At 41.1% G+C, this 22,326-nt stretch overlaps 4 non-coding genes and 1 pseudogene across 4 annotated transcripts; all 5 read left to right on the top strand.

The window, feature by feature from the left end:
• Positions 1 to 1,718: 1,718 nt before the first annotated feature.
• Positions 1,719 to 1,886, top strand: LOC125302722. The gene has a single exon (XR_007194958.1). It is a non-coding gene; the product is annotated as a U1 spliceosomal RNA (small nuclear RNA).
• A 2,171-nt stretch (positions 1,887 to 4,057) lies between these two features.
• On the top strand, positions 4,058 to 4,219 carry LOC125302728. Its single transcript, XR_007194963.1, has one exon. It is a non-coding gene; the product is annotated as a U1 spliceosomal RNA (small nuclear RNA).
• A 3,626-nt stretch (positions 4,220 to 7,845) lies between these two features.
• On the top strand, positions 7,846 to 8,011 carry LOC125302726. Its single transcript, XR_007194961.1, has one exon. It is a non-coding gene; the product is annotated as a U1 spliceosomal RNA (small nuclear RNA).
• A 2,164-nt stretch (positions 8,012 to 10,175) lies between these two features.
• LOC125302719 lies at positions 10,176 to 10,340 on the top strand. The gene has a single exon (XR_007194955.1). It is a non-coding gene; the product is annotated as a U1 spliceosomal RNA (small nuclear RNA).
• A 2,169-nt stretch (positions 10,341 to 12,509) lies between these two features.
• On the top strand, positions 12,510 to 12,632 carry LOC125302729 (annotated as a pseudogene).
• The last annotated feature ends 9,694 nt before the right edge of the window (positions 12,633 to 22,326 follow it).

Genomic DNA, 22,326 nt, shown 5'->3' with positions numbered 1-22,326 from the left:
AAATGGGTATTTTGATTACTTTCAGTCTGGTTTTCGGCAAATCACAGCACTGAAACAGCTCTCATTAAAGTTTCCAATGACATATGCCTCAACACAGATTCAGGTAAAACATCAGTCCTAGTGCTACTGGACCCTGTTGATCACAATATTTTACTACACAGACTAGAACACTGGGTTGGATTTACAGGCATAGTTATCAGCTGGCTAAAATCATATCTACAAGAAAGGAGCTTTGTTGTTGCCATCGAAACTGTACCCTCAACACCAACGCCCTTGACCTGTGGTGTTCCCCAGGGGTCGATCTTGGGGCCACTATTATTCAACCTCTATATGCTCCCACTTGGACAAATCATTCAAAAATAATTTGATTTCATATCATAGCTATGCAGATGACACACAAATTTACTTAGCTCTATCACCAAACAACTATGGTCCTCTTTGAATCTATGTGTCAGTGTATAGAACAAATCAACACCTGATGTCCCAAAATTTTCTTCAGCTGAACAAAGAAAAACTGAAGTAATTATATTTGGTAAAAAATGAGGAAAGACTTAGGGTTGCCACTCTCCTTGACACAAAAGGGTTGAAGGCAAAGGATACTGTTAAAAACCTTGGTGTATTAATTGACAGTGATCTAAATTTCAACAGCCACATGAAAGCTTATAACTAAATCAGCTTTTACCACCTCAAAAATATTGTCAAACTCAGAGGGCTGATGTCAAAACATGACTTAGAAAAAACTCATTCATGCATTTATCTCCAGCAGGGTTGATTACTGCAATGGACTGTTCACAGGCCTTCCTAAAAAGACTATTAAACAGCTTCAGGTGATACAAAAATGCAGCAGCTAGGACTCTAACAAAAACTAAAAAGAACTGACCACATTACTCCAATTCTTAAGTCCTTGCACTGGCTTCCAGTAAGTCACAGAATTGACTTTAAAGCACTATTGCTTGTTTATAAATCAGTAAATGGAGCAGGACCTAAATACTTGTCAGACATGCTTCAGCAGTACACACCTTCGCGCCCTCTCAGGTCCCAGGTGAAAACCTGCTAGTAAAACCTACAGTTAGAACTAAACATGGTGAAGCAGCTTTTAGCTGCTATGCTCAGCTGTGGAACCAACTTTCGATGACATTAAAAGGCCCCAACTGTAGCCAGTTTTAAATCTAGACTTAAGACCAAACTGTTCTCAGACGCTTTCTGCTAACGGTGCCGAAGTTACAAATTCTGAATCTGCCCTCGATAATTATTCTACTTTGTCTTTTTATTACTTTTTTTACTACATTTGCCTTTTGTTTTTTTTGCTTACTAATTATTCTTTATTTTTAAATGATTTTACCTTGTGTTTTATGTTTTCTTTTTATTATGATCTTTACCTTTTAACTATTCTTTGACTATATTGCCCTTCTATGCTTTTATTTGTTATTATCGTTTGGTTTTGTTTATGTAAAGCACATTGAATGACCTCTGTGTATGAAATGTGCTATATAAATAAACTTGACTTGACTTGACTTGACTATATAAATAAACTTGACTTGACTTGACTTGACTTGACTTGGCACTTCACCAGGAGAGGTCGCTGTTATGGAAGCTCCGAGTAATGATGTCTTTCAGGGAGGCCCCTCCCCCTTTACGGAATCTTGGAGGTGGGCCCACCGCTCATGCAGGTTGCCAGTGGCCAGGAACCCCTGCGCCAACTTGGTCTGTTCCAACTCATACTTACCTGGCAGGGGTGATACAATGATCAAGAAGGTTGTTTGCCCAGGGCGCAGGCTCGCCATTGCACATCCGGGTCGCAGTTGACCCCCGCGAATTCCTCAAATGTGGGAATCTCGACTGCACAATTTCTGGTAGTGGGGATCATGCGCTCAAGCCTCCCCCCTGATTTTGATGGTGTAAAGAAAAGACAGAGCTTACTAGTGGAACGTGGACAATGCACTCTGTGGGACACCATGGCTCATTTCTTTGCTTTCTGTGCCATGTTCTGTCAGACGCTCACTCTTTTGCTTTTCGGCTTCTCCGGCCGGAGGAGTCTAGATTTAGTGCGTGCCTCCTGTCCACTATCTAGCCGGGATAATTTAGATCAGCCCTTCCACATGTGTCTTAGACACTCTGCCTACCAATTTCTTCAAAACTGTTTTTCACCTCATAGCGGCGGATGTCCTTCAAATTGTAAATGTATCATTGCTGTCTGGCACTTTTCCTAAGTCACTGAAAACAGCTGTTGTAAAGCCACTTCTCAAGAAGAATAACCTGATGCCTCCATGCTAAACAATTACAGGCCCATATCCAATCTACCTTTTATTGGCAAAATTATTGAAAAAGTAGTCTTTAATCAATTAACCACCTTCCTAACATCAAATGGGTATTTTGATTACTTTCAGTCTGGTTTTCGGGCAAATCACAGCACTGAAACAGCTCTCATTAAAGTTTCCAATGACATAATGCCAACACAGATTCAGGTAAAACATCAGTCCTAGTGCTACTGGACCTTAGTGCAGCATTTGACACTGTTGATCACAATATTTTACTACACAGACTAGAACACTGGGTTGGATTTACAGGCATAGTTATCAGCTGGCTAAAATCATATCTACAAGAAAGGAGCTTTGTTGCCATCGAAACTGTACCTCAACACCAACGCCCTTGACCTGTGGTGTTCCCCAGGGGTCGATCTTGGGGCCACTATTATTCAACCTCTATATGCTCCCACTTGGACAAATCATTCAAAATAATTTGATTTCATATCATAGCTATGCAGATGACACACAAATTTACTTAGCTCTATCACCAAACAACTATGGTCCTCTTTGAATCTATGTGTCAGTGTATAGAACAAATCAACACCTGATGTCCCAAAATTTTCTTCAGCTGAACAAAGAAAAAACTGAAGTAATTATATTTGGTAAAATGAGGAAAGACTTAGGGTTGCCACTCTCCTTGACACAAAAAGGGTTGAAGGCAAAGGATACTGTTAAAAACCTTGGTGTATTAATTGACAGTGATCTAAATTTCAACAGCCACATGAAAGCTTATAACTAAATCAGCTTTTACCACCTCAAAAATATTGTCAAACTCAGAGGGCTGATGTCAAAACATGACTTAGAAAAACTCATTCATGCATTTATCTCCAGCAGGGTTGATTACTGCAATGGACTGTTCACAGGCCTTCCTAAAAAGACTATTAAACAGCTTCAGGTGATACAAAAATGCAGCAGCTAGGACTCTAACAAAAACTAAAAGAACTGACCACATTACTCCAATTCTAAGTCCTTGCACTGGCTTCCAGTAAGTCACAGAATTGACTTTAAAGCACTATTGCTTGTTTATAAATCAGTAAATGGAGCAGGACCTAAATACTTGTCAGACATGCTTCAGCAGTACACACCTTCTCGCCCCTCTCAGGTCCCAGGTGAAAACCTGCTAGTAAAACCTACAGTTAGAACTAAACATGGTGAAGCAGCTTTTAGCTGCTATGCGGCTCAGCTGTGGAACCAACTTTCGATGACATTAAAAGGCCCCAACTGTAGCCAGTTTTAAATCTAGACTTAAGACCAAACTGTTCTCAGACGCTTTCTGCTAACGGTGCCGAGTTACAAATTCTGAATCTGCCTCGATAATTATTCTACTTTGTCTTTTATTACTTTTTTACTACAATTGCCTTTGTTTTTGCTTACTAATTATTCTTTATTTTTAAATGATTTTACCTTGTGTTTTATGTTTTCTTTTTATTATGATCTTTACCTTTTAACTATTCTTTGACTATATTGCCCTTCTATGCTTTTATTTGTTATTATCGTTTGGTTTTGTTTATGTAAAGCACATTGAATGACCTCTGTGTATGAAATGTGCTATATAAATAAACTTGACTTGACTTGACTTGACTTGACTTGACTTGGCACTTCACCAGGAGAGGTCGCTGTTATGGAAGCTCCGAGTAATGATGTCTTTCAGGGAGGCCCCTCCCCCTTTACGGAATCTTGGAGGTGGGCCCACCGCTCATGCTGTTGCCAGTGGCCAGGAACCCCTGCGCCAACTTGGTCTGTTCCAACTCATACTTACCTGGCAGGGGTGATACAATGATCAAGAAGGTTGTTTGCCCAGGGCGCAGGCTCGCCATTGCACATCCGGGTCGCTGACCCGCTAATTCCTCAAATGTGGGAATCTCGACTGCACAATTTCTGGTAGTGGGGATCATGCGCTCAAGGCCTCCCCCTGATTTTGATGGTGTAAAGAAAAGACAGAGCTTACTAGTGGAACGTGGACAATGCACTCTGTGGGACACCATGGCTCATTTCTTTGCTTTCTGTGCCATGTTCTGTCAGACGCTCACTCTTTTGCTCGGCTTCTCCGGCCGGAGGAGTCTAGATTTAGTGCGCCTCCTGTCCACTATCTAGCCGGGATAATTTAGATCAGCCCTTCCACATGTGTCTTAGACACTCTGCCTACCAATTTCTTCAAAACTGTTTTTCACCTCATAGCGGATGTCCTTCAAATTGTAAATGTATCATTGCTGTCTGGCACTTTTCCTAAGTCACTGAAAACAGCTGTTGTAAAGCCACTTCTCAAGAAGAATAACCTGATGCCTCCATGCTAAACAATTACAGGCCCATATCCAATCTACCTTTTATTGGCAAAATTATTGAAAAAGTAGTCTTTAATCAATTAACCACCTTCCTAACATCAAATGGGTATTTTGATTACTTTCAGTCTGGTTTTCGGGCAAATCACAGCACTGAAACAGCTCTCATTAAAGTTTCCAATGACATACCAACACAGATTCAGGTAAAACATCAGTCCTAGTGCTACTGGACCTTAGTGCAGCATTTGACACTGTTGATCACAATATTTTACTACACAGACTAGAACACTGGGTTGGATTTACAGGCATAGTTATCAGCTGGCTAAAATCATATCTACAAGAAAGGAGCTTTTTGTTGCCATCGAAACTGTACCTCAACACCAACGCCCTTGACCTGTGGTGTTCCCCAGGGGTCGATCTTGGGGCCACTATTATTCAACCTCTATATGTTCCCACTTGGACAAATCATTCAAAATAATTTGATTTCATATCATAGCTATGCAGATGACACACAAATTTACTTAGCTCTATCACCAAACAACTATGGTCCTCTTTGAATCTATGTGTCAGTGTATAGAACAAATCAACACCTGATGTCCCAAAATTTTCTTCAGCTGAACAAAGAAAAACTGAAGTAATTATATTTGGTAAAAATGAGGAAAGACTTAGGGTTGCCACTCTCCTTGACACAAAAGGGTTGAAGGCAAAGGATACTGTTAAAAACCTTGGTGTATTAATTGACAGTGATCTAAATTTCAACAGCCACATGAAAGCGATAACTAAATCAGCTTTTACCACCTCAAAAATATTGTCAAACTCAGAGGGCTGATGTCAAAACATGACTTAGAAAAACTCATTCATGCATTTATCTCCAGCAGGGTTGATTACTGCAACTGGACTGACTATTAACCCTCTAGGGCCTTCCTAAAAAAGACTATTAAATTTCTAGCTACAGCGCATTGAATCAGTGCATGAAATACCGGAGCTAGTGTGCGCAGTGAGCCACTTTGTCAGAGCCGATATTGTCAACGCCAGCGTAGTATTTGCATTAGATTATCGCCTAATGGCATCAAAAAGTTTACCTGAAATGAAGTGTTGGGTCTTCTATTCAAGGACCCTGATTCTGAAGGGGAATATCTGCCTTCAGAAAATGACGGTGATTCGCTTAGTGAGGCTTCAGATGCGTCCCCTGCCTTGCAATGATGCAGCTGGACAAAGTGAGAGTTTACTCCATAGTTTAGCTTACACCAAGCACAAACGTTGAATCGCTTGCCCAATGTCACTGGTGGGAATAATGTTTCACGGGTTCGAGTGTTCATCGGGAAGTTAGCAGGGGTGTTAGTGGTGTGGCTTAACGAGGCTGGAGGTAGCCTAATATCCATAGCTTAGCTTCTGTCTTCTGAACGCGTGCCTCTCCACAATCGCGGGCGACAGTAACGTGGTGGAGCCTTTGTCTAATGCCACTGGGTATGTTAGGCGAGGTCGAAGTGCTCATAGGACAGTTAGGGGAACGTTGTGGCAGTGTGGGGAGTCGCAATGAGAATGACAGTAGGCCTAGTCCGAGCTGGCGCAAATTCTCTCCACTGGCGCCGCTGGGGCAGATCTGGCCATGTTGCTCGCATGGTGGAGGTGGTAACACACACACACACACACACACATTAGGTCATGCATAGTCTATCACAAGATGATGGGAATGCCGCCCTGTATGGATAGGGATAGGGAGTCATTATCTCTACAGCAAAAGGCCTGCTACATAAAAAAAAAAAAAAAAAGTCAGCCATTTAGTAATGATTTACACTGTTGATTTGCTATCTACTTCCCTGATCATTTAGGACATACAGTACACTATGTGTTCCTTTTGTGTGTTCATGTCCTTGTGATGTGTGTGTCTTTGTCAGCTAAGAAAAAAACAAAAAACATCAACAAAACAACAAAAATGTGTGTCATCTGAATAATATATATGTGCCCCATACATGGAATCAGAGTGCCTACTGTATGTAGTAAATGGAAAATCTCTACAGCAAAAGGCCAGTCTACCGCTACATGCATTTGCTTTGTTTCTGCCATTTATTAGTAATGATTTACACAGTTTGTTCACTACTTACTATTTACCTGAGCATTCAGTATTGTGCAATATAGCATACAGAAGGTGAGGGACATTTTGGGGGGAAAGAAGTGGTGCATTTTATCATTCAAACATGCAACTTTTCATGAAAATTCTATAATCCAAGATGGCCACCACCATATGACGTCATAATATGCAAATTAGATATAAACATTTAATCTCTACATACACTTTGGGTCATCCTTAATATTAAACAGAAAGTCTTTATCTCTTATCACTTTTAAGATATAGCCTTTTGAAATGAAGATGTCAAAATTGATTCAGGTGAGGTGATAAAAAATGCAGCAGCTAGGACTCTAACAAAAACTAAAAGAACTGACCACATTACTCCAATTCTTAAGTCCTTGCACTGGCTTCCAGTAAGTCACAGAATTGACTTTAAAGCACTATTGCTTGTTTATAAATCAGTAAATGGAGCAGGACCTAAATACTTGTCAGACATGCTTCAGCAGTACACACCTTCTCGTCCTCTCAGGTCCCAGGTGAAAAACCTGCTAGTAAAACCTACAGTTAGAACTAAACATGGTGAAGCAGCTTTTAGCTGCTATGATGCTCAGCTGTGGAACCAACTTTCGGATGACATTAAAAAGGCCCCAACTGTAGCCAGTTTTAAATCTAGACTTAAGACCAAACTGTTCTCAGACGCTTTCTGCTAACGGTGCCGAGTTACAAATTCTGAATCTGCCTCGATAATTATTCTACTTTGTCTTTTATTACTTTTTTTACTACATTTGCCTTTGTTTTTGCTTACTAATTATTCTTTATTTTTAAATGATTTTACCTTGTGTTTTATGTTTTCTTTTTATTATGATCTTTACCTTTTAACTATTCTTTGACTATATTGCCCTTCTATGCTTTTATTTGTTATTATCGTTTGGTTTTGTTTATGTAAAGCACATTGAATGACCTCTGTGTATGAAATGTGCTATATAAATAAACTTGACTTGACTTGACTTGACTTGACTTGACTTGACTTGACACTTCACTCAGGAGAGGTCGCTGTTATGGAAGCTCCGAAAGTAATGATGTCTTTCAGGGAGGCCCCTCCCCCTTACGGAATCTTGGAGGTGGGCCCACCGCCTCATGTGTTGCCAGTGGCCAGGAACCCCTGCGCCAACTTGGTCTGTTCCAACTCATACTTACCTGGCAGGGGTGATACAATGATCAAGAAGGTTGTTTGCCCAGGGCGCAGGCTCGCCATTGCACATCCGGGTCGTGCTGACCCCCGCGCGATTCCTCAAATGTGGGAATCTCGACTGCACAATTTCTGGTAGTGGGGATCATGCGTCAAGGCCTCCCCTGATTTTGATGGTGTAAAGAAAAGACAGAGCTTACTAGTGGAACGTGGACAATGCACTCTGTGGGACACCATGGCTCATTTCTTTGCTTTCTGTGCCATGTTCTGCCAGACGCTCACTCTTTTGCTCGGCTTCTCCGGCCGGAGGAGTCTAGATTTAGTGCGTGCCTCCTGTCCACTATCTAGCCGGGATAATTTAGATCAGCCCTTCCACATGTGTCTTAGACACTCTGCCTACCAATTTCTTCAAAACTGTTTTTCACCTCATAGCGCGGATGTCCTTCAAATTGTAAATGTATCATTGCTGTCTGGCACTTTTCCTAAGTCACTGAAAACAGCTGTTGTAAAGCCACTTCTCAAGAAGAATAACCTGATGCCTCCATGCTAAACAATTACAGGCCCATATCCAATCTACCTTTTATTGGCAAAATTATTGAAAAAGTAGTCTTTAATCAATTAACCACCTTCCTAACATCAAATGGGTATTTTGATTACTTTCAGTCTGGTTTTCGGGCAAATCACAGCACTGAAACAGCTCTCATTAAAGTTTCCAATGACATACCAACACAGATTCAGGTAAAACATCAGTCCTAGTGCTACTGGACCTTAGTGCAGCATTTGACACTGTTGATCACAATATTTTACTACACAGACTAGAACACTGGGTTGGATTTACAGGCATAGTTATCAGCTGGCTAAAATCATATCTACAAGAAAGGAGCTTTTTGTTGCCATCGAAACTGTACCTCAACACCAACGCCCTTGACCTGTGGTGTTCCCCAGGGTCGATCTTGGGGCCACTATTATTCAACCTCTATATGCTCCCACTTGGACAAATCATTCAAAATAATTTGATTTCATATCATAGCTATGCAGATGACACACAAATTTACTTAGCTCTATCACCAAACAACTATGGTCCTCTTGAATCTATGTGTCAGTGTATAGAACAAATCAACACCTGATGTCCCAAAATTTTCTTCAGCTGAACAAAGAAAAAACTGAAGTAATTATATTTGGTAAAAATGAGGAAAGACTTAGGGTTGCCACTCTCCTTGACACAAAAGGGTTGAAGGCAAAGGATACTGTTAAAAACCTTGGTGTATTAATTGACAGTGATCTAAATTTCAACAGCCACATGAAAGCTTATAACTAAATCAGCTTTTACCACCTCAAAAATATTGTCAAACTCAGAGGGCTGATGTCAAAACATGACTTAGAAAAACTCATTCATGCATTTATCTCCAGCAGGGTTGATTACTGCAATGGACTGTTCACAGGCCTTCCTAAAAAGACTATTAAACAGCTTCAGGTGATACAAAATGCAGCAGCTAGGACTCTAACAAAAACTAAAAGAACTGACCACATTACTCCAATTCTTAAGTCCTTGCACTGGCTTCCAGTAAGTCACAGAATTGACTTTAAACACTATTGCTTGTTTATAAATCAGTAAATGGAGCAGGACCTAAATACTTGTCAGACATGCTTCAGCAGTACACACCTTCTCGCCCTCTCAGGTCCCAGGTGAAAACCTGCTAGTAAAACCTACAGTTAGAACTAAACATGGTGAAGCAGCTTTTAGCTGCTATGCGGCTCAGCTGTGGAACCAACTTTCGGATGACATTAAAAAGGCCCCAACTGTAGCCAGTTTTAAATCTAGACTTAAGACCAAACTGTTCTCAGACGCTTTCTGCTAACGGTGCCGAGTTACAAATTCTGAATCTGCCTCGATAATTATTCTACTTTGTCTTTTATTACTTTTTTTACTACATTTGCCTTTGTTTTTGCTTACTAATTATTCTTTATTTTTAAATGATTTTACCTTGTGTTTTATGTTTTCTTTTTATTATGATCTTTACCTTTTAACTATTCTTTGACTATATTGCCCTTCTATGCTTTTATTTGTTATTATCGTTTGGTTTTGTTTATGTAAAGCACATTGAATGACCTCTGTGTATGAAATGTGCTATATAAATAAACTTGACTTGACTTGACTTGACTTGACTTGACTTGGCACTTCACCAGGAGAGGTCGCTGTTATGGAAGCTCCGAGTAATGATGTCTTTCAGGGAGGCCCCTCCCCCTTTACGGAATCTTGGAGGTGGGCCCACCGTCTGCGTGTTGCCAGTGGCCAGGAACCCCTGCGCCAACTTGGTCTGTTCCAACTCATACTTACCTGGCAGGGGTGATACAATGATCAAGAAGGTTGTTTGCCCAGGGCGAGGCTCGCCATTGCACATCCGGGTCGCGCTGACCCCGCGAATTCCTCAAATGTGGGAATCTCGACTGCACAATTTCTGGTAGTGGGGACTGCGCTGTCAAGCTCTCCCCTGATTTTGATGGTGTAAAGAAAAGACAGAGCTTACTAGTGGAACGTGGACAATGCACTCTGTGGGACACCATGGCTCATTTCTTTGCTTTCTGTGCCATGTTCTGTCAGACGCTCACTCTTTTGCTCGGCTTCTCCGGCCGGAGGAGTCTAGATTTAGTGCGTGCCTCCTGTCCACTATCTAGCCGGGATAATTTAGATCAGCCCTTCCACATGTGTCTTAGACACTCTGCCTACCAATTTCTTCAAAACTGTTTTTTTTTTTTTTTCTGCGGATGTCCTTCAAATTGTAAATGTATCATTGCTGTCTGGCACTTTTCCTAAGTCACTGAAAACAGCTGTTGTAAAGCCACTTCTCAAGAAGAATAACCTGGATGCCTCCATGCTAAACAATTACAGGCCCATATCCAATCTACCTTTTATTGGCAAAATTATTGAAAAAGTAGTCTTTAATCAATTAACCACCTTCCTAACATCAAATGGGTATTTTGATTACTTTCAGTCTGGTTTTCGGGCAAATCACAGCACTGAAACAGCTCTCATTAAAGTTTCCAATGACATACGCCTCAACACAGATTCAGGTAAAACATCAGTCCTAGTGCTACTGGACCTTAGTGCAGCATTTGACACTGTTGATCACAATATTTTACTACACAGACTAGAACACTGGGTTGGATTTACAGGCATAGTTATCAGCTGGCTAAAATCATATCTACAAGAAAGGAGCTTTTTGTTGCCATCGAAACTGTACCTCAACACCAACGCCCTTGACCTGTGGTGTTCCCCAGGGTCGATCTTGGGGCCACTATTATTCAACCTCTATATGTTCCCACTTGGACAAATCATTCAAAATAATTTGATTTCATATCATAGCTATGCAGATGACACACAAATTTACTTAGCTCTATCACCAAACAACTATGGTCCTCTTTGAATCTATGTGTCAGTGTATAGAACAAATCAACACCTGGATGTCCCAAAATTTTCTTCAGCTGAACAAAGAAAAAACTGAAGTAATTATATTTGGTAAAATGAGGAAAGACTTAGGGTTGCCACTCTCCTTGACACAAAAAGGGTTGAAGGCAAAGGATACTGTTAAAAACCTTGGTGTATTAATTGACAGTGATCTAAATTTCAACAGCCACATGAAAGCGATAACTAAATCAGCTTTTACCACCTCAAAAATATTGTCAAACTCAGAGGGCTGATGTCAAAACATGACTTAGAAAAAACTCATTCATGCATTTATCTCCAGCAGGGTTGATTACTGCAATGGACTGTTCACAGGCCTTCCTAAAAAGACTATTAAACAGCTTCAGGTGATACAAAAATGCAGCAGCTAGGACTCTAACAAAAACTAAAAGAACTGACCACATTACTCCAATTCTTAAGTCCTTGCACTGGCTTCCAGTAAGTCACAGAATTGACTTTAAAGCACTATTGCTTGTTTATAAATCAGTAAATGGAGCAGGACCTAAATACTTGTCAGACATGCTTCAGCAGTACACACCTTCTCGCCCTCTCAGGTCCCAGGTGAAAACCTGCTAGTAAAACCTACAGTTAGAACTAAACATGGTGAAGCAGCTTTTAGCTGCTATGCGGCTCAGCTGTGGAACCAACTTTCGGATGACATTAAAAAGGCCCCAACTGTAGCCAGTTTTAAATCTAGACTTAAGACCAAACTGTTCTCAGACGCTTTCTGCTAACGGTGCCGAGTTACAAATTCTGAATCTGCCTCGATAATTATTCTACTTTGTCTTTTATTACTTTTTTTTACTACATTTGCCTTTGTTTTTGCTTACTAATTATTCTTTATTTTTAAATGATTTTACCTTGTGTTTTATGTTTTCTTTTTATTATGATCTTTACCTTTTAACTATTCTTTGACTATATTGCCCTTCTATGCTTTTATTTGTTATTATCGTTTGGTTTTGTTTATGTAAAGCACATTGAATGACCTCTGTGTATGAAATGTGCTATATAAATAAACTTGACTTGACTTGACTTGACTTGACTTGGCACTTCACCAGGAGAGGTCGCTGTTATGGAAGCTCCGAGTAATGATGTCTTTCAGGGAGGCCCCTCCCCCTTTACGGAATCTTGGAGGTGGGCCCACCGTCTGCGTGTTGCCAGTGGCCAGGAACCCCTGCGCCAACTTGGTCTGTTCCAACTCATACTTACCTGGCAGGAGTGATACAATGATCAAGAAGGTTGTTTGCCCAGGGGCTCGGCCATTGGCTGACCCCCGCCAAATTGCACATCCAATTTCTGGTAGTGGGGACTGCATGACCCCCCCTGATTTTGATGGTGTAAAGATAAGACAAATGACTGGAACGTGGAATGCACTCTGTGCACCATGGCTCATTTCTGCTTTCTGTGCCATGTTCTGGGGATTCACTCTTTTTTGTCGGCTTCTCCGTCGGAGGAGTCTAGATTTAGTCTGCCTCCTGTCCACTTCTAGATAATTTAGATGCAGCCTTGTTCAAAGAGGTCGCTGTTAGGAAGCTCCGAATGAGTGGAACCCCTCCCCCTTACGGAAATGGGCCCACCGTCTGTGGGACACCATGGCTGTTCAGCTCATACTTTGGCTGATACAATGATCAAGAATGTTTTGTGAATGAATGAATGAATGTCAAGAATGGCTGGAGTGCAAGGACTGAAGCATGGTGTTACCTGGACAAAGGAGGAATGCTGCAAGATTTGAATTGTTGGAAGATCTGGAGATGGATCGATTGCAGTTTAGTCGCCAGATCCTGCAAAAATAATTGGGATTTCCAACAAATCAACTGGATTATGTCTTTGCTTTTCCTGGTAAGAAGTCATTTTTGCAAGTTTAAGGATTTTTGAACTGTGCTGTGAGAGATTTGATAAAAAAGAAGAAGGATTCTGCAGCCTTCCAGAAGATTGTTTTCATACCTTTGTCAGAGAGAGACTTAAAGATTGTCCATGTCGTGATGTATTCTGAAAAAGTGAAGATTGAGGACATTAGCACATGGTTAATGAGGTATGCCACAGTTCTTTCTGGATTTGAAGTAAAAGATGTGGATGGAATTAAAACGGGAGAACGAAGATTCCAAGTCAGGCTGAAAAGAATCGGTGATGGGATTCAACATCTACCCAATAATATCCAGATTGGTGCTTTTAGAGGCTCTGTTTTTTATGCAGGACAACCGAAGGAATGAAGGCGTTGTAGAAGCAAAGAGCATCTCGTGGCCCAATGCACTGTGGAGGTCTGTAGACTATGTAAGAGCACAGAACATACTGCCTCACAGTGCACTGCTTCTTCAGTTTGTAATCTTTGCCTTTCACAAGACCACAGGTTTAAAGATTGTCCACGAGCCTATGCAAACCGTGTTAAAATGTGTGCTCCCCCCTCAGAAACTGAGTATAGTTCCACCATTGTCCAACACATGGAGGTAGTAACTCTGGAAGCACATGCTTCCAACATGGCTACCACCACACCTGAATCTGATTACAACAATCAGCCTGATTTGGCTGGAACACAAGGAACAGATTTTCACCCCTCTTTTTTTTTCAAGTGAGGTTGATATTAACCCAAACCAACATATGAATGAGGCCACAGCTGAAGGAAGTTTGGACCCCCTCAGTCCATCGGAAGACACGGATAGTGAGACATCCTGTTCAGAGGGTTCGTCCGAGTCTTCGGCCGCCCTCAATGAGAGCCCAGATGGATCTGTAATTCCACCCTCACAAGCCGAAGGATTCCTGGGAACTACAGAAATTGGAGCAGAGAATCCTTTGGAGTCAATCGTTTCCAACAATGGGGAGAACCCCCCTACAAGTTCACCATCTACAAGTTCACCATCTGCTTTCCCTGTGTCTCCCTCTGGTGGAGGAAATGTAGAAGACAGAAGGGAGAGAGTCCTCACCACCTCCTCTGGGGAGGCACAGTGGGGGGCTGGGATCAACTGGTCGCCCAAATCCCCTCTAGAAACCCCATTCTTAGAGCCTGATGAGGTCTTAGTGTTCTCCACAGCAACTCAAATGAAAGAAAGTTCTTCACAATCAAATACCTCCTCAGCAAGTCTAGCAAATAAAAGAAACATGCAAAAAAAAAGAAAGACTCGCCATGAACATTGATATCCTTCCTAATTCCCCTAATGGACATTCTAAAAACAACATCTATTAATGTGCGTTGGCATAAATGATAGAGTGAAATGTGAGGCAGTTTTGAACATCTACAAACCTTAAAAAGTGACATTTATTTCTTACAGGAATGTTGGCTTTCATATAAAGATGATTATAAAACCTTCCAAGGACGATGGACACATGGGCCTTCTGTGTGGTCAGGAGATAACTCTAACAGAGCGTCTGGAGTAGGAATACTTTTTAGAGCTCATAATATTGAGGTCCAGAAAATTCAAATTATACAGGATGGAAGACTGATCTGTGTCGATATTCAGAGGCACGGGCTTGAGCTGAGACTTATTAATATCTATTGCCCCACTGATTTAAAAGATCGGTTAGAAACACTTTCAGCTTTATATCCTGTATTGTTATGTAACAATCCCATTGTAATAGCTGGTGATTTTAATTGTGTCCTAAATTGTAAGGATAAAATAACCAAAACAGCCAACACAACAGATAGTAGCTGAGCTGTTGAAGACCATTATAAAGGATTTTAAACTGATTGATACCTACAGAAAAGAAAATCCAGATCTGCCTGGTTTTACCTGGACAAATGGAAAGGCACACTCAAGAATAGACATGATTTTAACATCAACAAGTCTTGAGGTGACACAAGCTACAGTGGCACCAACATTTTTTCAGATCACCCCTTTTGACCTGTGCAGTAAAAATCCCTGGGTCTATAAAAGCTGGACAAGGTTACTGGAAACTGAATACAAGCCTTTTAGATAACCCCAATGTAATTAACAGATATAAAGCAAAATTTTATGATTGGATTTCATTGAAAAGTCTTTATAACTCAGCTTCAGACTGGTGGGAGGAAATCAAAAAGAGAACAAGAATATTCTTCCAAATAGAAGGGAAAAGGAAAGCTCAAGGGAAAAAACTTTATCTAAAAAGGTTACAAGGAAAACTGCAGAGATTCTATAAAATGCAGCAGGAGGGCTTTGATGTAGATGAGGAGATCACCCTGATTAAAGGGAAAATGATGACCATCGCAGCAGAAGATGCAAGAGGAGTTATAGAAAGGAGTCGAGCTAAAACCTTTGAACAGAACGAAAATTGCACACAGTATTTCTTCAGGAAATCGCTGAAACCACGTCAGTCAATAAAAGAACTAAAAAATCAAGATGGTATTAAAGTGGACAAACAAAATGAGCTGGCAAATGTTGTGGAAACTTTTTACAAAGATCTTTATAAGAAGCCTTGTACAAATTCTATACAGAAGCAGCGTTTTCTGGGACAAATAGAAAAGGTCCTCTTAAATGAAGACAAATATCTTTTAGAAAGTCCCTTTTCGCTACACGAAATAAAAAAGGCCATAGATAACCTAACAAAGAATAAAGCACCAGGACTTGACGGCTTGCCAGGGGATTTTTACATTGCTTTTAAGGACATCTTAGCGGAGGAGCTCCTTAACGTATATAAAGAATCTCCGGAGAAGGGAGAATTACCTGACAGTATGAGAAACGGATGTATCTCACTCCTCTTTAAAAAAGGAGAAAAATCAGACATAAAGAATTGGAGACCAATAAGCCTTTTAGGGACTGACTATAAGATCTGTGCTAAAGTTATGTGCACTAGATTGCAAACTGTGTTGGCCAAAGTCGTCAGCTCTGAACAGACCTGCGGAATCCCAAAGAGAGGAATATCAGATAATCTTGCCTTGACACGGGACATTATCCTCTACTCTAAGGAAAGACAAACTCCAGTGAGCATTGTGACCTTGGACCATGAAAAAGCATTTGATAAACTTGATAGAGAATTTTTAATGTCAATTTTAGAAAAGATGAATTTTGGACCATTGTTTTTGTCCTCCATTAAAATGATGTACTGCAACATTTCCAGCATTGCCATGATAAATGGCCACCCATCAGCAACCATCCCGCTGCAGTCTGGACTAAGACAAGGGTGCCCTCTGTCAGCTTCACTATTTGTCATGTGCATGGAGCCCCTAGCCAATGCAATACGTTCTAATGTGAACTTCAGAGGAATGCCAATCCCTGGAGGGAATGGAAGACAGGCAAAATTATCTATGTATATGGATGATATAACCTTCTTTGCAGTGGATAACTTTTCTATTCACACAGGAGTGGCTACATGTGGACAATTCTCTAAAGCAACAGGAATTAAGTTGAATGTAAGTAAAAGTGAAATCTTGTACAGTATGTAGAAATCTGGGGTATTTCTGTATGTATTCTGATGTGTTCATCTGTGCTAGAGACGTGGAGAAGTACATGCCATTGTTTCACTCCCTAGTTCTAATCCTTAGGCGCCTGTGTGGCTGCAATATTAGGATTTACCATCAACAGGTCAGACTGCCATGTTCATGGCCGTAGTGATAGCATGGGGTGTGCCACCTGTCGGCAAAACAACCACGACAGAAAGGTCAAGCTGCCAACATTGAAAACACCTGCTCCACCAGGGCCTTTCAGAGTTCTTCAGATAGATTACATCACCCTTCCAAAGTGCAAAGGCTATCGCGAACGTTCTGATTGTCCTGTGCAAGTTCTCTAGGTGGATCGGAGGGCGCTCCCTGCACGATCCGGAACTGCACTACACACTGCCAAAGTCCTCGGAAAGACATCATTCCACGATAATGGATTGCCGGAACAGATCTGCTCAGACAACGGAACACACTTCACTGGAGCAGTCTGCGGGGTGGCCCGCGATGCTGAATGTGCAATGGTCCCTGAACTGCCCTTTACCACCCAGAATCCTCTGGGCAGGTGGAGAGAGCCAACCCGACGCTGAAGGAACGACTGGCCAAGAAACATCAAGAAGGCATTCCTTGGGTTGACGCCTTACCAACAGTCCTGTGTAGCATGCGTGCTAAGCAACAACAGGGACACAGGACTCAGCCCATTTGAGATCGTGACTGGCAGGCCTTTCTCAGCACCAGGCACGATCGATCTGAGGAAAGCCGACATCCACCTGACATCAGATGCAATGCTGAACTACTGTGTGCAATTGACAGAAGCGGTCCAGACAGCGGCTAACCAAGTGAAAGAGGCCTGGGGAGACCCCCCGGAAGGTGGGCACTCTCTAGTGCCAGGTCAGTGGGTGATGATTCACAAGCCCCAAAGGTCAGCTAGAAGCCGGCACGATGGGGTCAGATCAGATCTTGTTGATAACACAGTCGGCAGTAAAGGTCCAGGGCAAAACCAAATGGATACACGCGAGCCACTGCAAACTAGTTGATCCGCCGGAAACATGACACGCCGAGCAGGGTACGAATTATATCTGATTTTCCGCCCGTCTTCTTTTTAGAAATAGGGTGTAGACCAGGGAGGAAGATTCACGGAAGACTTTCATTTTGACGGTGGATTTGTTGTTTCACGGGAGGTCAGAGGAAAAAATGAAAAGGGTAGGGATACCAGTGTAGAATCTTTCCCTGTAAAACCGAGCCTGCTTGGAGTGTTGTGCTAGTTGACTCTTGGTGACACAAACTCATGCTCAGAAAGGTGATAGACTTGGACAAGTCTTACCTGTTTTTTTATTACTGGCATTAGCCATTATCTAATTCAGGAGTGATTACATATACCTGTGAAATGTTTAATCATTATGTGCTTGCATGTTATATTGTTAATCAATCATATAATGATTAAATGTAATATATAATCAAGTTATAGTATTGATTCTTTTAATCACCGATCCTGATCCAGCCGTCAAGCTTTATTGACCATCTTCAGTACAGACATCCGAACTAAAACACAACGCAAAACGATCGTGAATCCAACAAGTAATTGGACAGAAAACAAAATACCCTTAGGGTTGACTGAACAAGAGAAAAATATTAAGGTTCTTGGGATTTACTTTGGAGAAGAGACGGATAGGAAAAACTGGGGAACGAGAATAAATAAAATAAAACAGAAATTCTTCCTATGGAGATCACGTGACCTAACAATGCTTGGCAAAATTATGATTGCAAAGATGGAAATTCTATCAGCCTTATCATACCTGGCGATGATACTTCCTGCCCCCAGTCCCTTCATCACATTGGCCCGCCGGGAGATGTTCCGCTTTATCTGGGGTGGAAAAACAGAGAGAGTCAAAAGGACAATCATGTATAAACCAAAAGCTTTAGGGGGCAGAGACGTGCTGGATATTACAAAGAAATTTAAAGCAATGTTCCTGAGTAACATCTTAAAAGGAATAGCAGACCAAGGAGGAGAAGCTCTGTGGACTCTCTTTGCCAAATTCTGGGTGGGTAGGTATATGCCTGGGAAGAACTGGGAAAGGCGACCTCTCACCCTACCCTCCTCGGATACTCGGCCATACCTCTACCAAGAAGCAAAAGATTTCTTGGTGAAGCATAAAGGAACCATATGTGCAGGCTCTGAATTAAGTAGCGGTGCCATCCATGAATTATTGGAGGATGCCCCCCCGAGAATAGAAACAATTAGGGCATTGACAGAAAACCAGTGTGTACGAGTATGGAAATGTACATCCTTCCCCTTTCTGTTTAACAAACATAAAGATGTAGCTTGGAAGGTGGCACAGAACTGTTTACCAACAAGAACAGTCCTCTACAAATGGGGTCTGTGTGCTAGTGCTAAATGTATCAGAGAAAGCTTTTGTAATGAAGAAACAATAGATCATGTGTTTTGGGACTGTACATTTGCTAAACTTGTGTGGAATGTGTTTAGGCCATGGTTTGGAAATTACAACATGGTTTTATGTAGAGAAACTGTACTTTTTGGATTACACATGAGGAAAAAAGATCAAGAATTTTGTAGACTCTGGGCAGTTATTAATTGTATCAAATGTACCTTGTGGGTGGTTAGGAATAAGTTATTCCTTAAAAAAGAAAAGATTACTTTGGGTGGGGCAAAAAGTATGGCACTGAACAGCATTAAGGACTATGTCACAAGAGACTTGTTGAAGTACGGGAAGGAAAAAACAAAAGTCATGTGGAAAATGGATTGTATGGAAAATTTGTTTGGGTGGGATTTATGCTTTTAATGGGACAGAATTTGCGACTTGTGTAATACGTATTATGTTTGTGATATGTTGATGTGATATCCTTCTGATTTAAATGCAGTGAACAATGTAAAAGAATTTAACCTCCACAATGTGCTTGTACATGTATTTATAAGCTGATACTTCTGAGTATTATGTATGTATTTGCTATGAAACACAATAAAGTAAAAAAATTGAAAAAATTGTTTGCCCAGGTATCCTGACGGCTGGAGTGCAAGGACTGAAGCATGGTGTTACCTGGACAAAGGAGGAATGCTGCAAGATTTGAATTGTTGGAAGATCTGGAGATGGATCGATTGCAGTTTAGTCGCCAGATCCTGCAAAAATAATTGGGATTTCCAACAAATCAACTGGATTATGTCTTTGCTTTTCCTGGTAAGAAGTCATTTTTGCAAGTTTAAGGATTTTTGAACTGTGCTGTGAGAGATTTGATAAAAAAGAAGAAGGATTCTGCAGCCTTCCAGAAGATTGTTTTCATAGCTTTGTCAGAGAGAGACTTAAAGATTGTCCATGTCGTGATGTATTCTGAAAAAGTGAAGATTGAGGACATTAGCACATGGTTAATGTGGTATGCCACAGTTCTTTCTGGATTTGAAGTAAAAGATGTGGATGGAATTAAAACGGGAGAACGAAGATTCCAAGTCAGGCTGAAAAGAATCGGTGATGGGATTCAACATCTACCCAATAATATCCAGATTGGTGCTTTTAGAGGCTCTGTTTTTTATGCAGGACAACCGAAGGAATGAAGGCGTTGTAGAAGCAAAGAGCATCTCGTGGCCCAATGCACTGTGGAGGTATGTAGAATATGTAAGAGCACAGAACATACTGCCTCACAGTGCACTGCTTCTTCAGTTTGTAATCTTTGCCTTTCACAAGACCACAGGTTTAAAGATTGTCCACGAGCCTATGCAAACCGTGTTAAAATGTGTGCTCCCCCCTCAGAAACTGAGTATAGTTCCACCATTGTCCAACACATGGAGGTAGTAACTCTGGAAGCACATGCTTCCAACATGGCTACCACCACACCTGAATCTGATTACAACAATCAGCCTGATTTGGCTGGAACACAAGGAACAGATTTTCACCCCTCTTTTTTTTTCAAGTGAGGTTGATATTAACCCAAACCAACATATGAATGAGGCCACAGCTGAAGGAAGTTTGGACCCCCTCAGTCCATCGGAAGACACGGATAGTGAGACATCCTGTTCAGAGGGTTCGTCCGAGTCTTCGGCCGCCCTCAATGAGAGCCCAGATGGATCTGTAATTCCACCCTCACAAGCCGAAGGATTCCTGGGAACTACAGAAATTGGAGCAGAGAATCCTTTGGAGTCAATCGTTTCCAACAATGGGGAGAACCCCCTACAAGTTCACCATCTACAAGTTCACCATCTGCTTTCCCTGTGTCTCCCTCTGGTGGAGGAAATGTAGAAGACAAAAGGGAGAGAGTCCTCACCACCTCCTCTGGGGAGGCACAGTGGGGGGCTGGGATCAACTGGTCGCCCAAATCCCCTCTAGAAACCCCATTCTTAGAGCCTGATGAGGTCTTAGTGTTCTCCACAGCAACTCAAATGAAAGAAAGTTCTTCACAATCAAATACCTCCTCAGCAAGTCTAGCAAATAAAAAGAAACATGCAAAAAAAAGGAAGAAGACTCGCCATGAACATTGATATCCTTCCTAATTCCCCTAATGGACATTCTAAAAACAACATCTATTAATGTACGTGGCATAAATGATAGAGTGAAATGTGAGGCAGTTTTTGAACATCTACAAACCTTAAAAAGTGACATTTATTTCTTACAGGAATGTTGGCTTTCATATAAAGATGATTATAAAACCTTCCAAGGACGATGGACACATGGGCCTTCTGTGTGGTCAGGAGATAACTCTAACAGAGCGTCTGGAGTAGGAATACTTTTTAGAGCTCATAATATTGAGGTCCAGAAAATTCAAATTATACAGGATGGAAGACTGATCTGTGTCGATATTCAGAGACACGGGCTTGAGCTGAGACTTATTAATATCTATTGCCCCACTGATTTAAAAGATCGGTTAGAAACACTTTCAGCTTTATATCCTGTATTGTTATGTAACAATCCCATTGTAATAGCTGGTGATTTTAATTGTGTCCTAAATTGTAAGGATAAAATAACCAAAACAGCCAACACAACAGATAGTAGCTGAGCTGTTGAAGACCATTATAAAGGATTTTAAACTGATTGATACCTACAGAAAAGAAAATCCAGATCTGCCTGGTTTTACCTGGACAAATGGAAAGGCACACTCAAGAATAGACATGATTTTAACATCAACAAGTCTTGAGGTGACACAAGCTACAGTGGCACCAACATTTTTTTCAGATCACTCCCTTTTGACCTGTGCAGTAAAAATCCCTGGGTCTATAAAAGCTGGACAAGGTTACTGGAAACTGAATACAAGCCTTTTAGATAACCCCAATGTAATTAACAGATATAAAGCAAAATTTTATGATTGGATTTCATTGAAAAGTCTTTATAACTCAGCTTCAGACTGGTGGGAGGAAATCAAAAAGAGAACAAGAATATTCTTCCAAATAGAAGGGAAAAGGAAAGCTCAAGGAAAAAAAACTTTATCTAAAAAAGGTTACAAGGAAAACTGCAGAGATTCTATAAAATGCAGCAGGAGGGCTTTGATGTAGATGAGGAGATCACCCTGATTAAAGGGAAAATGATGACCATCGCAGCAGAAGATGCAAGAGGAGTTATAGAAAGGAGTCGAGCTAAAACCTTTGAACAGAACGAAAATTGCACACAGTATTTCTTCAGGAAATCGCTGAAACCACGTCAGTCAATAAAAGAACTAAAAAATCAAGATGGTATTA

The sequence above is a fragment of the Alosa alosa genome, chromosome 10 (genome assembly GCF_017589495.1).
Source record: "Alosa alosa isolate M-15738 ecotype Scorff River chromosome 10, AALO_Geno_1.1, whole genome shotgun sequence".
Taxonomy (NCBI): Eukaryota; Metazoa; Chordata; class Actinopteri; order Clupeiformes; family Clupeidae; genus Alosa; species Alosa alosa.
The sequence above is the reverse complement of the archived record's forward strand: the minus strand, read 5'-3'. Positions and strand labels throughout refer to the sequence as shown.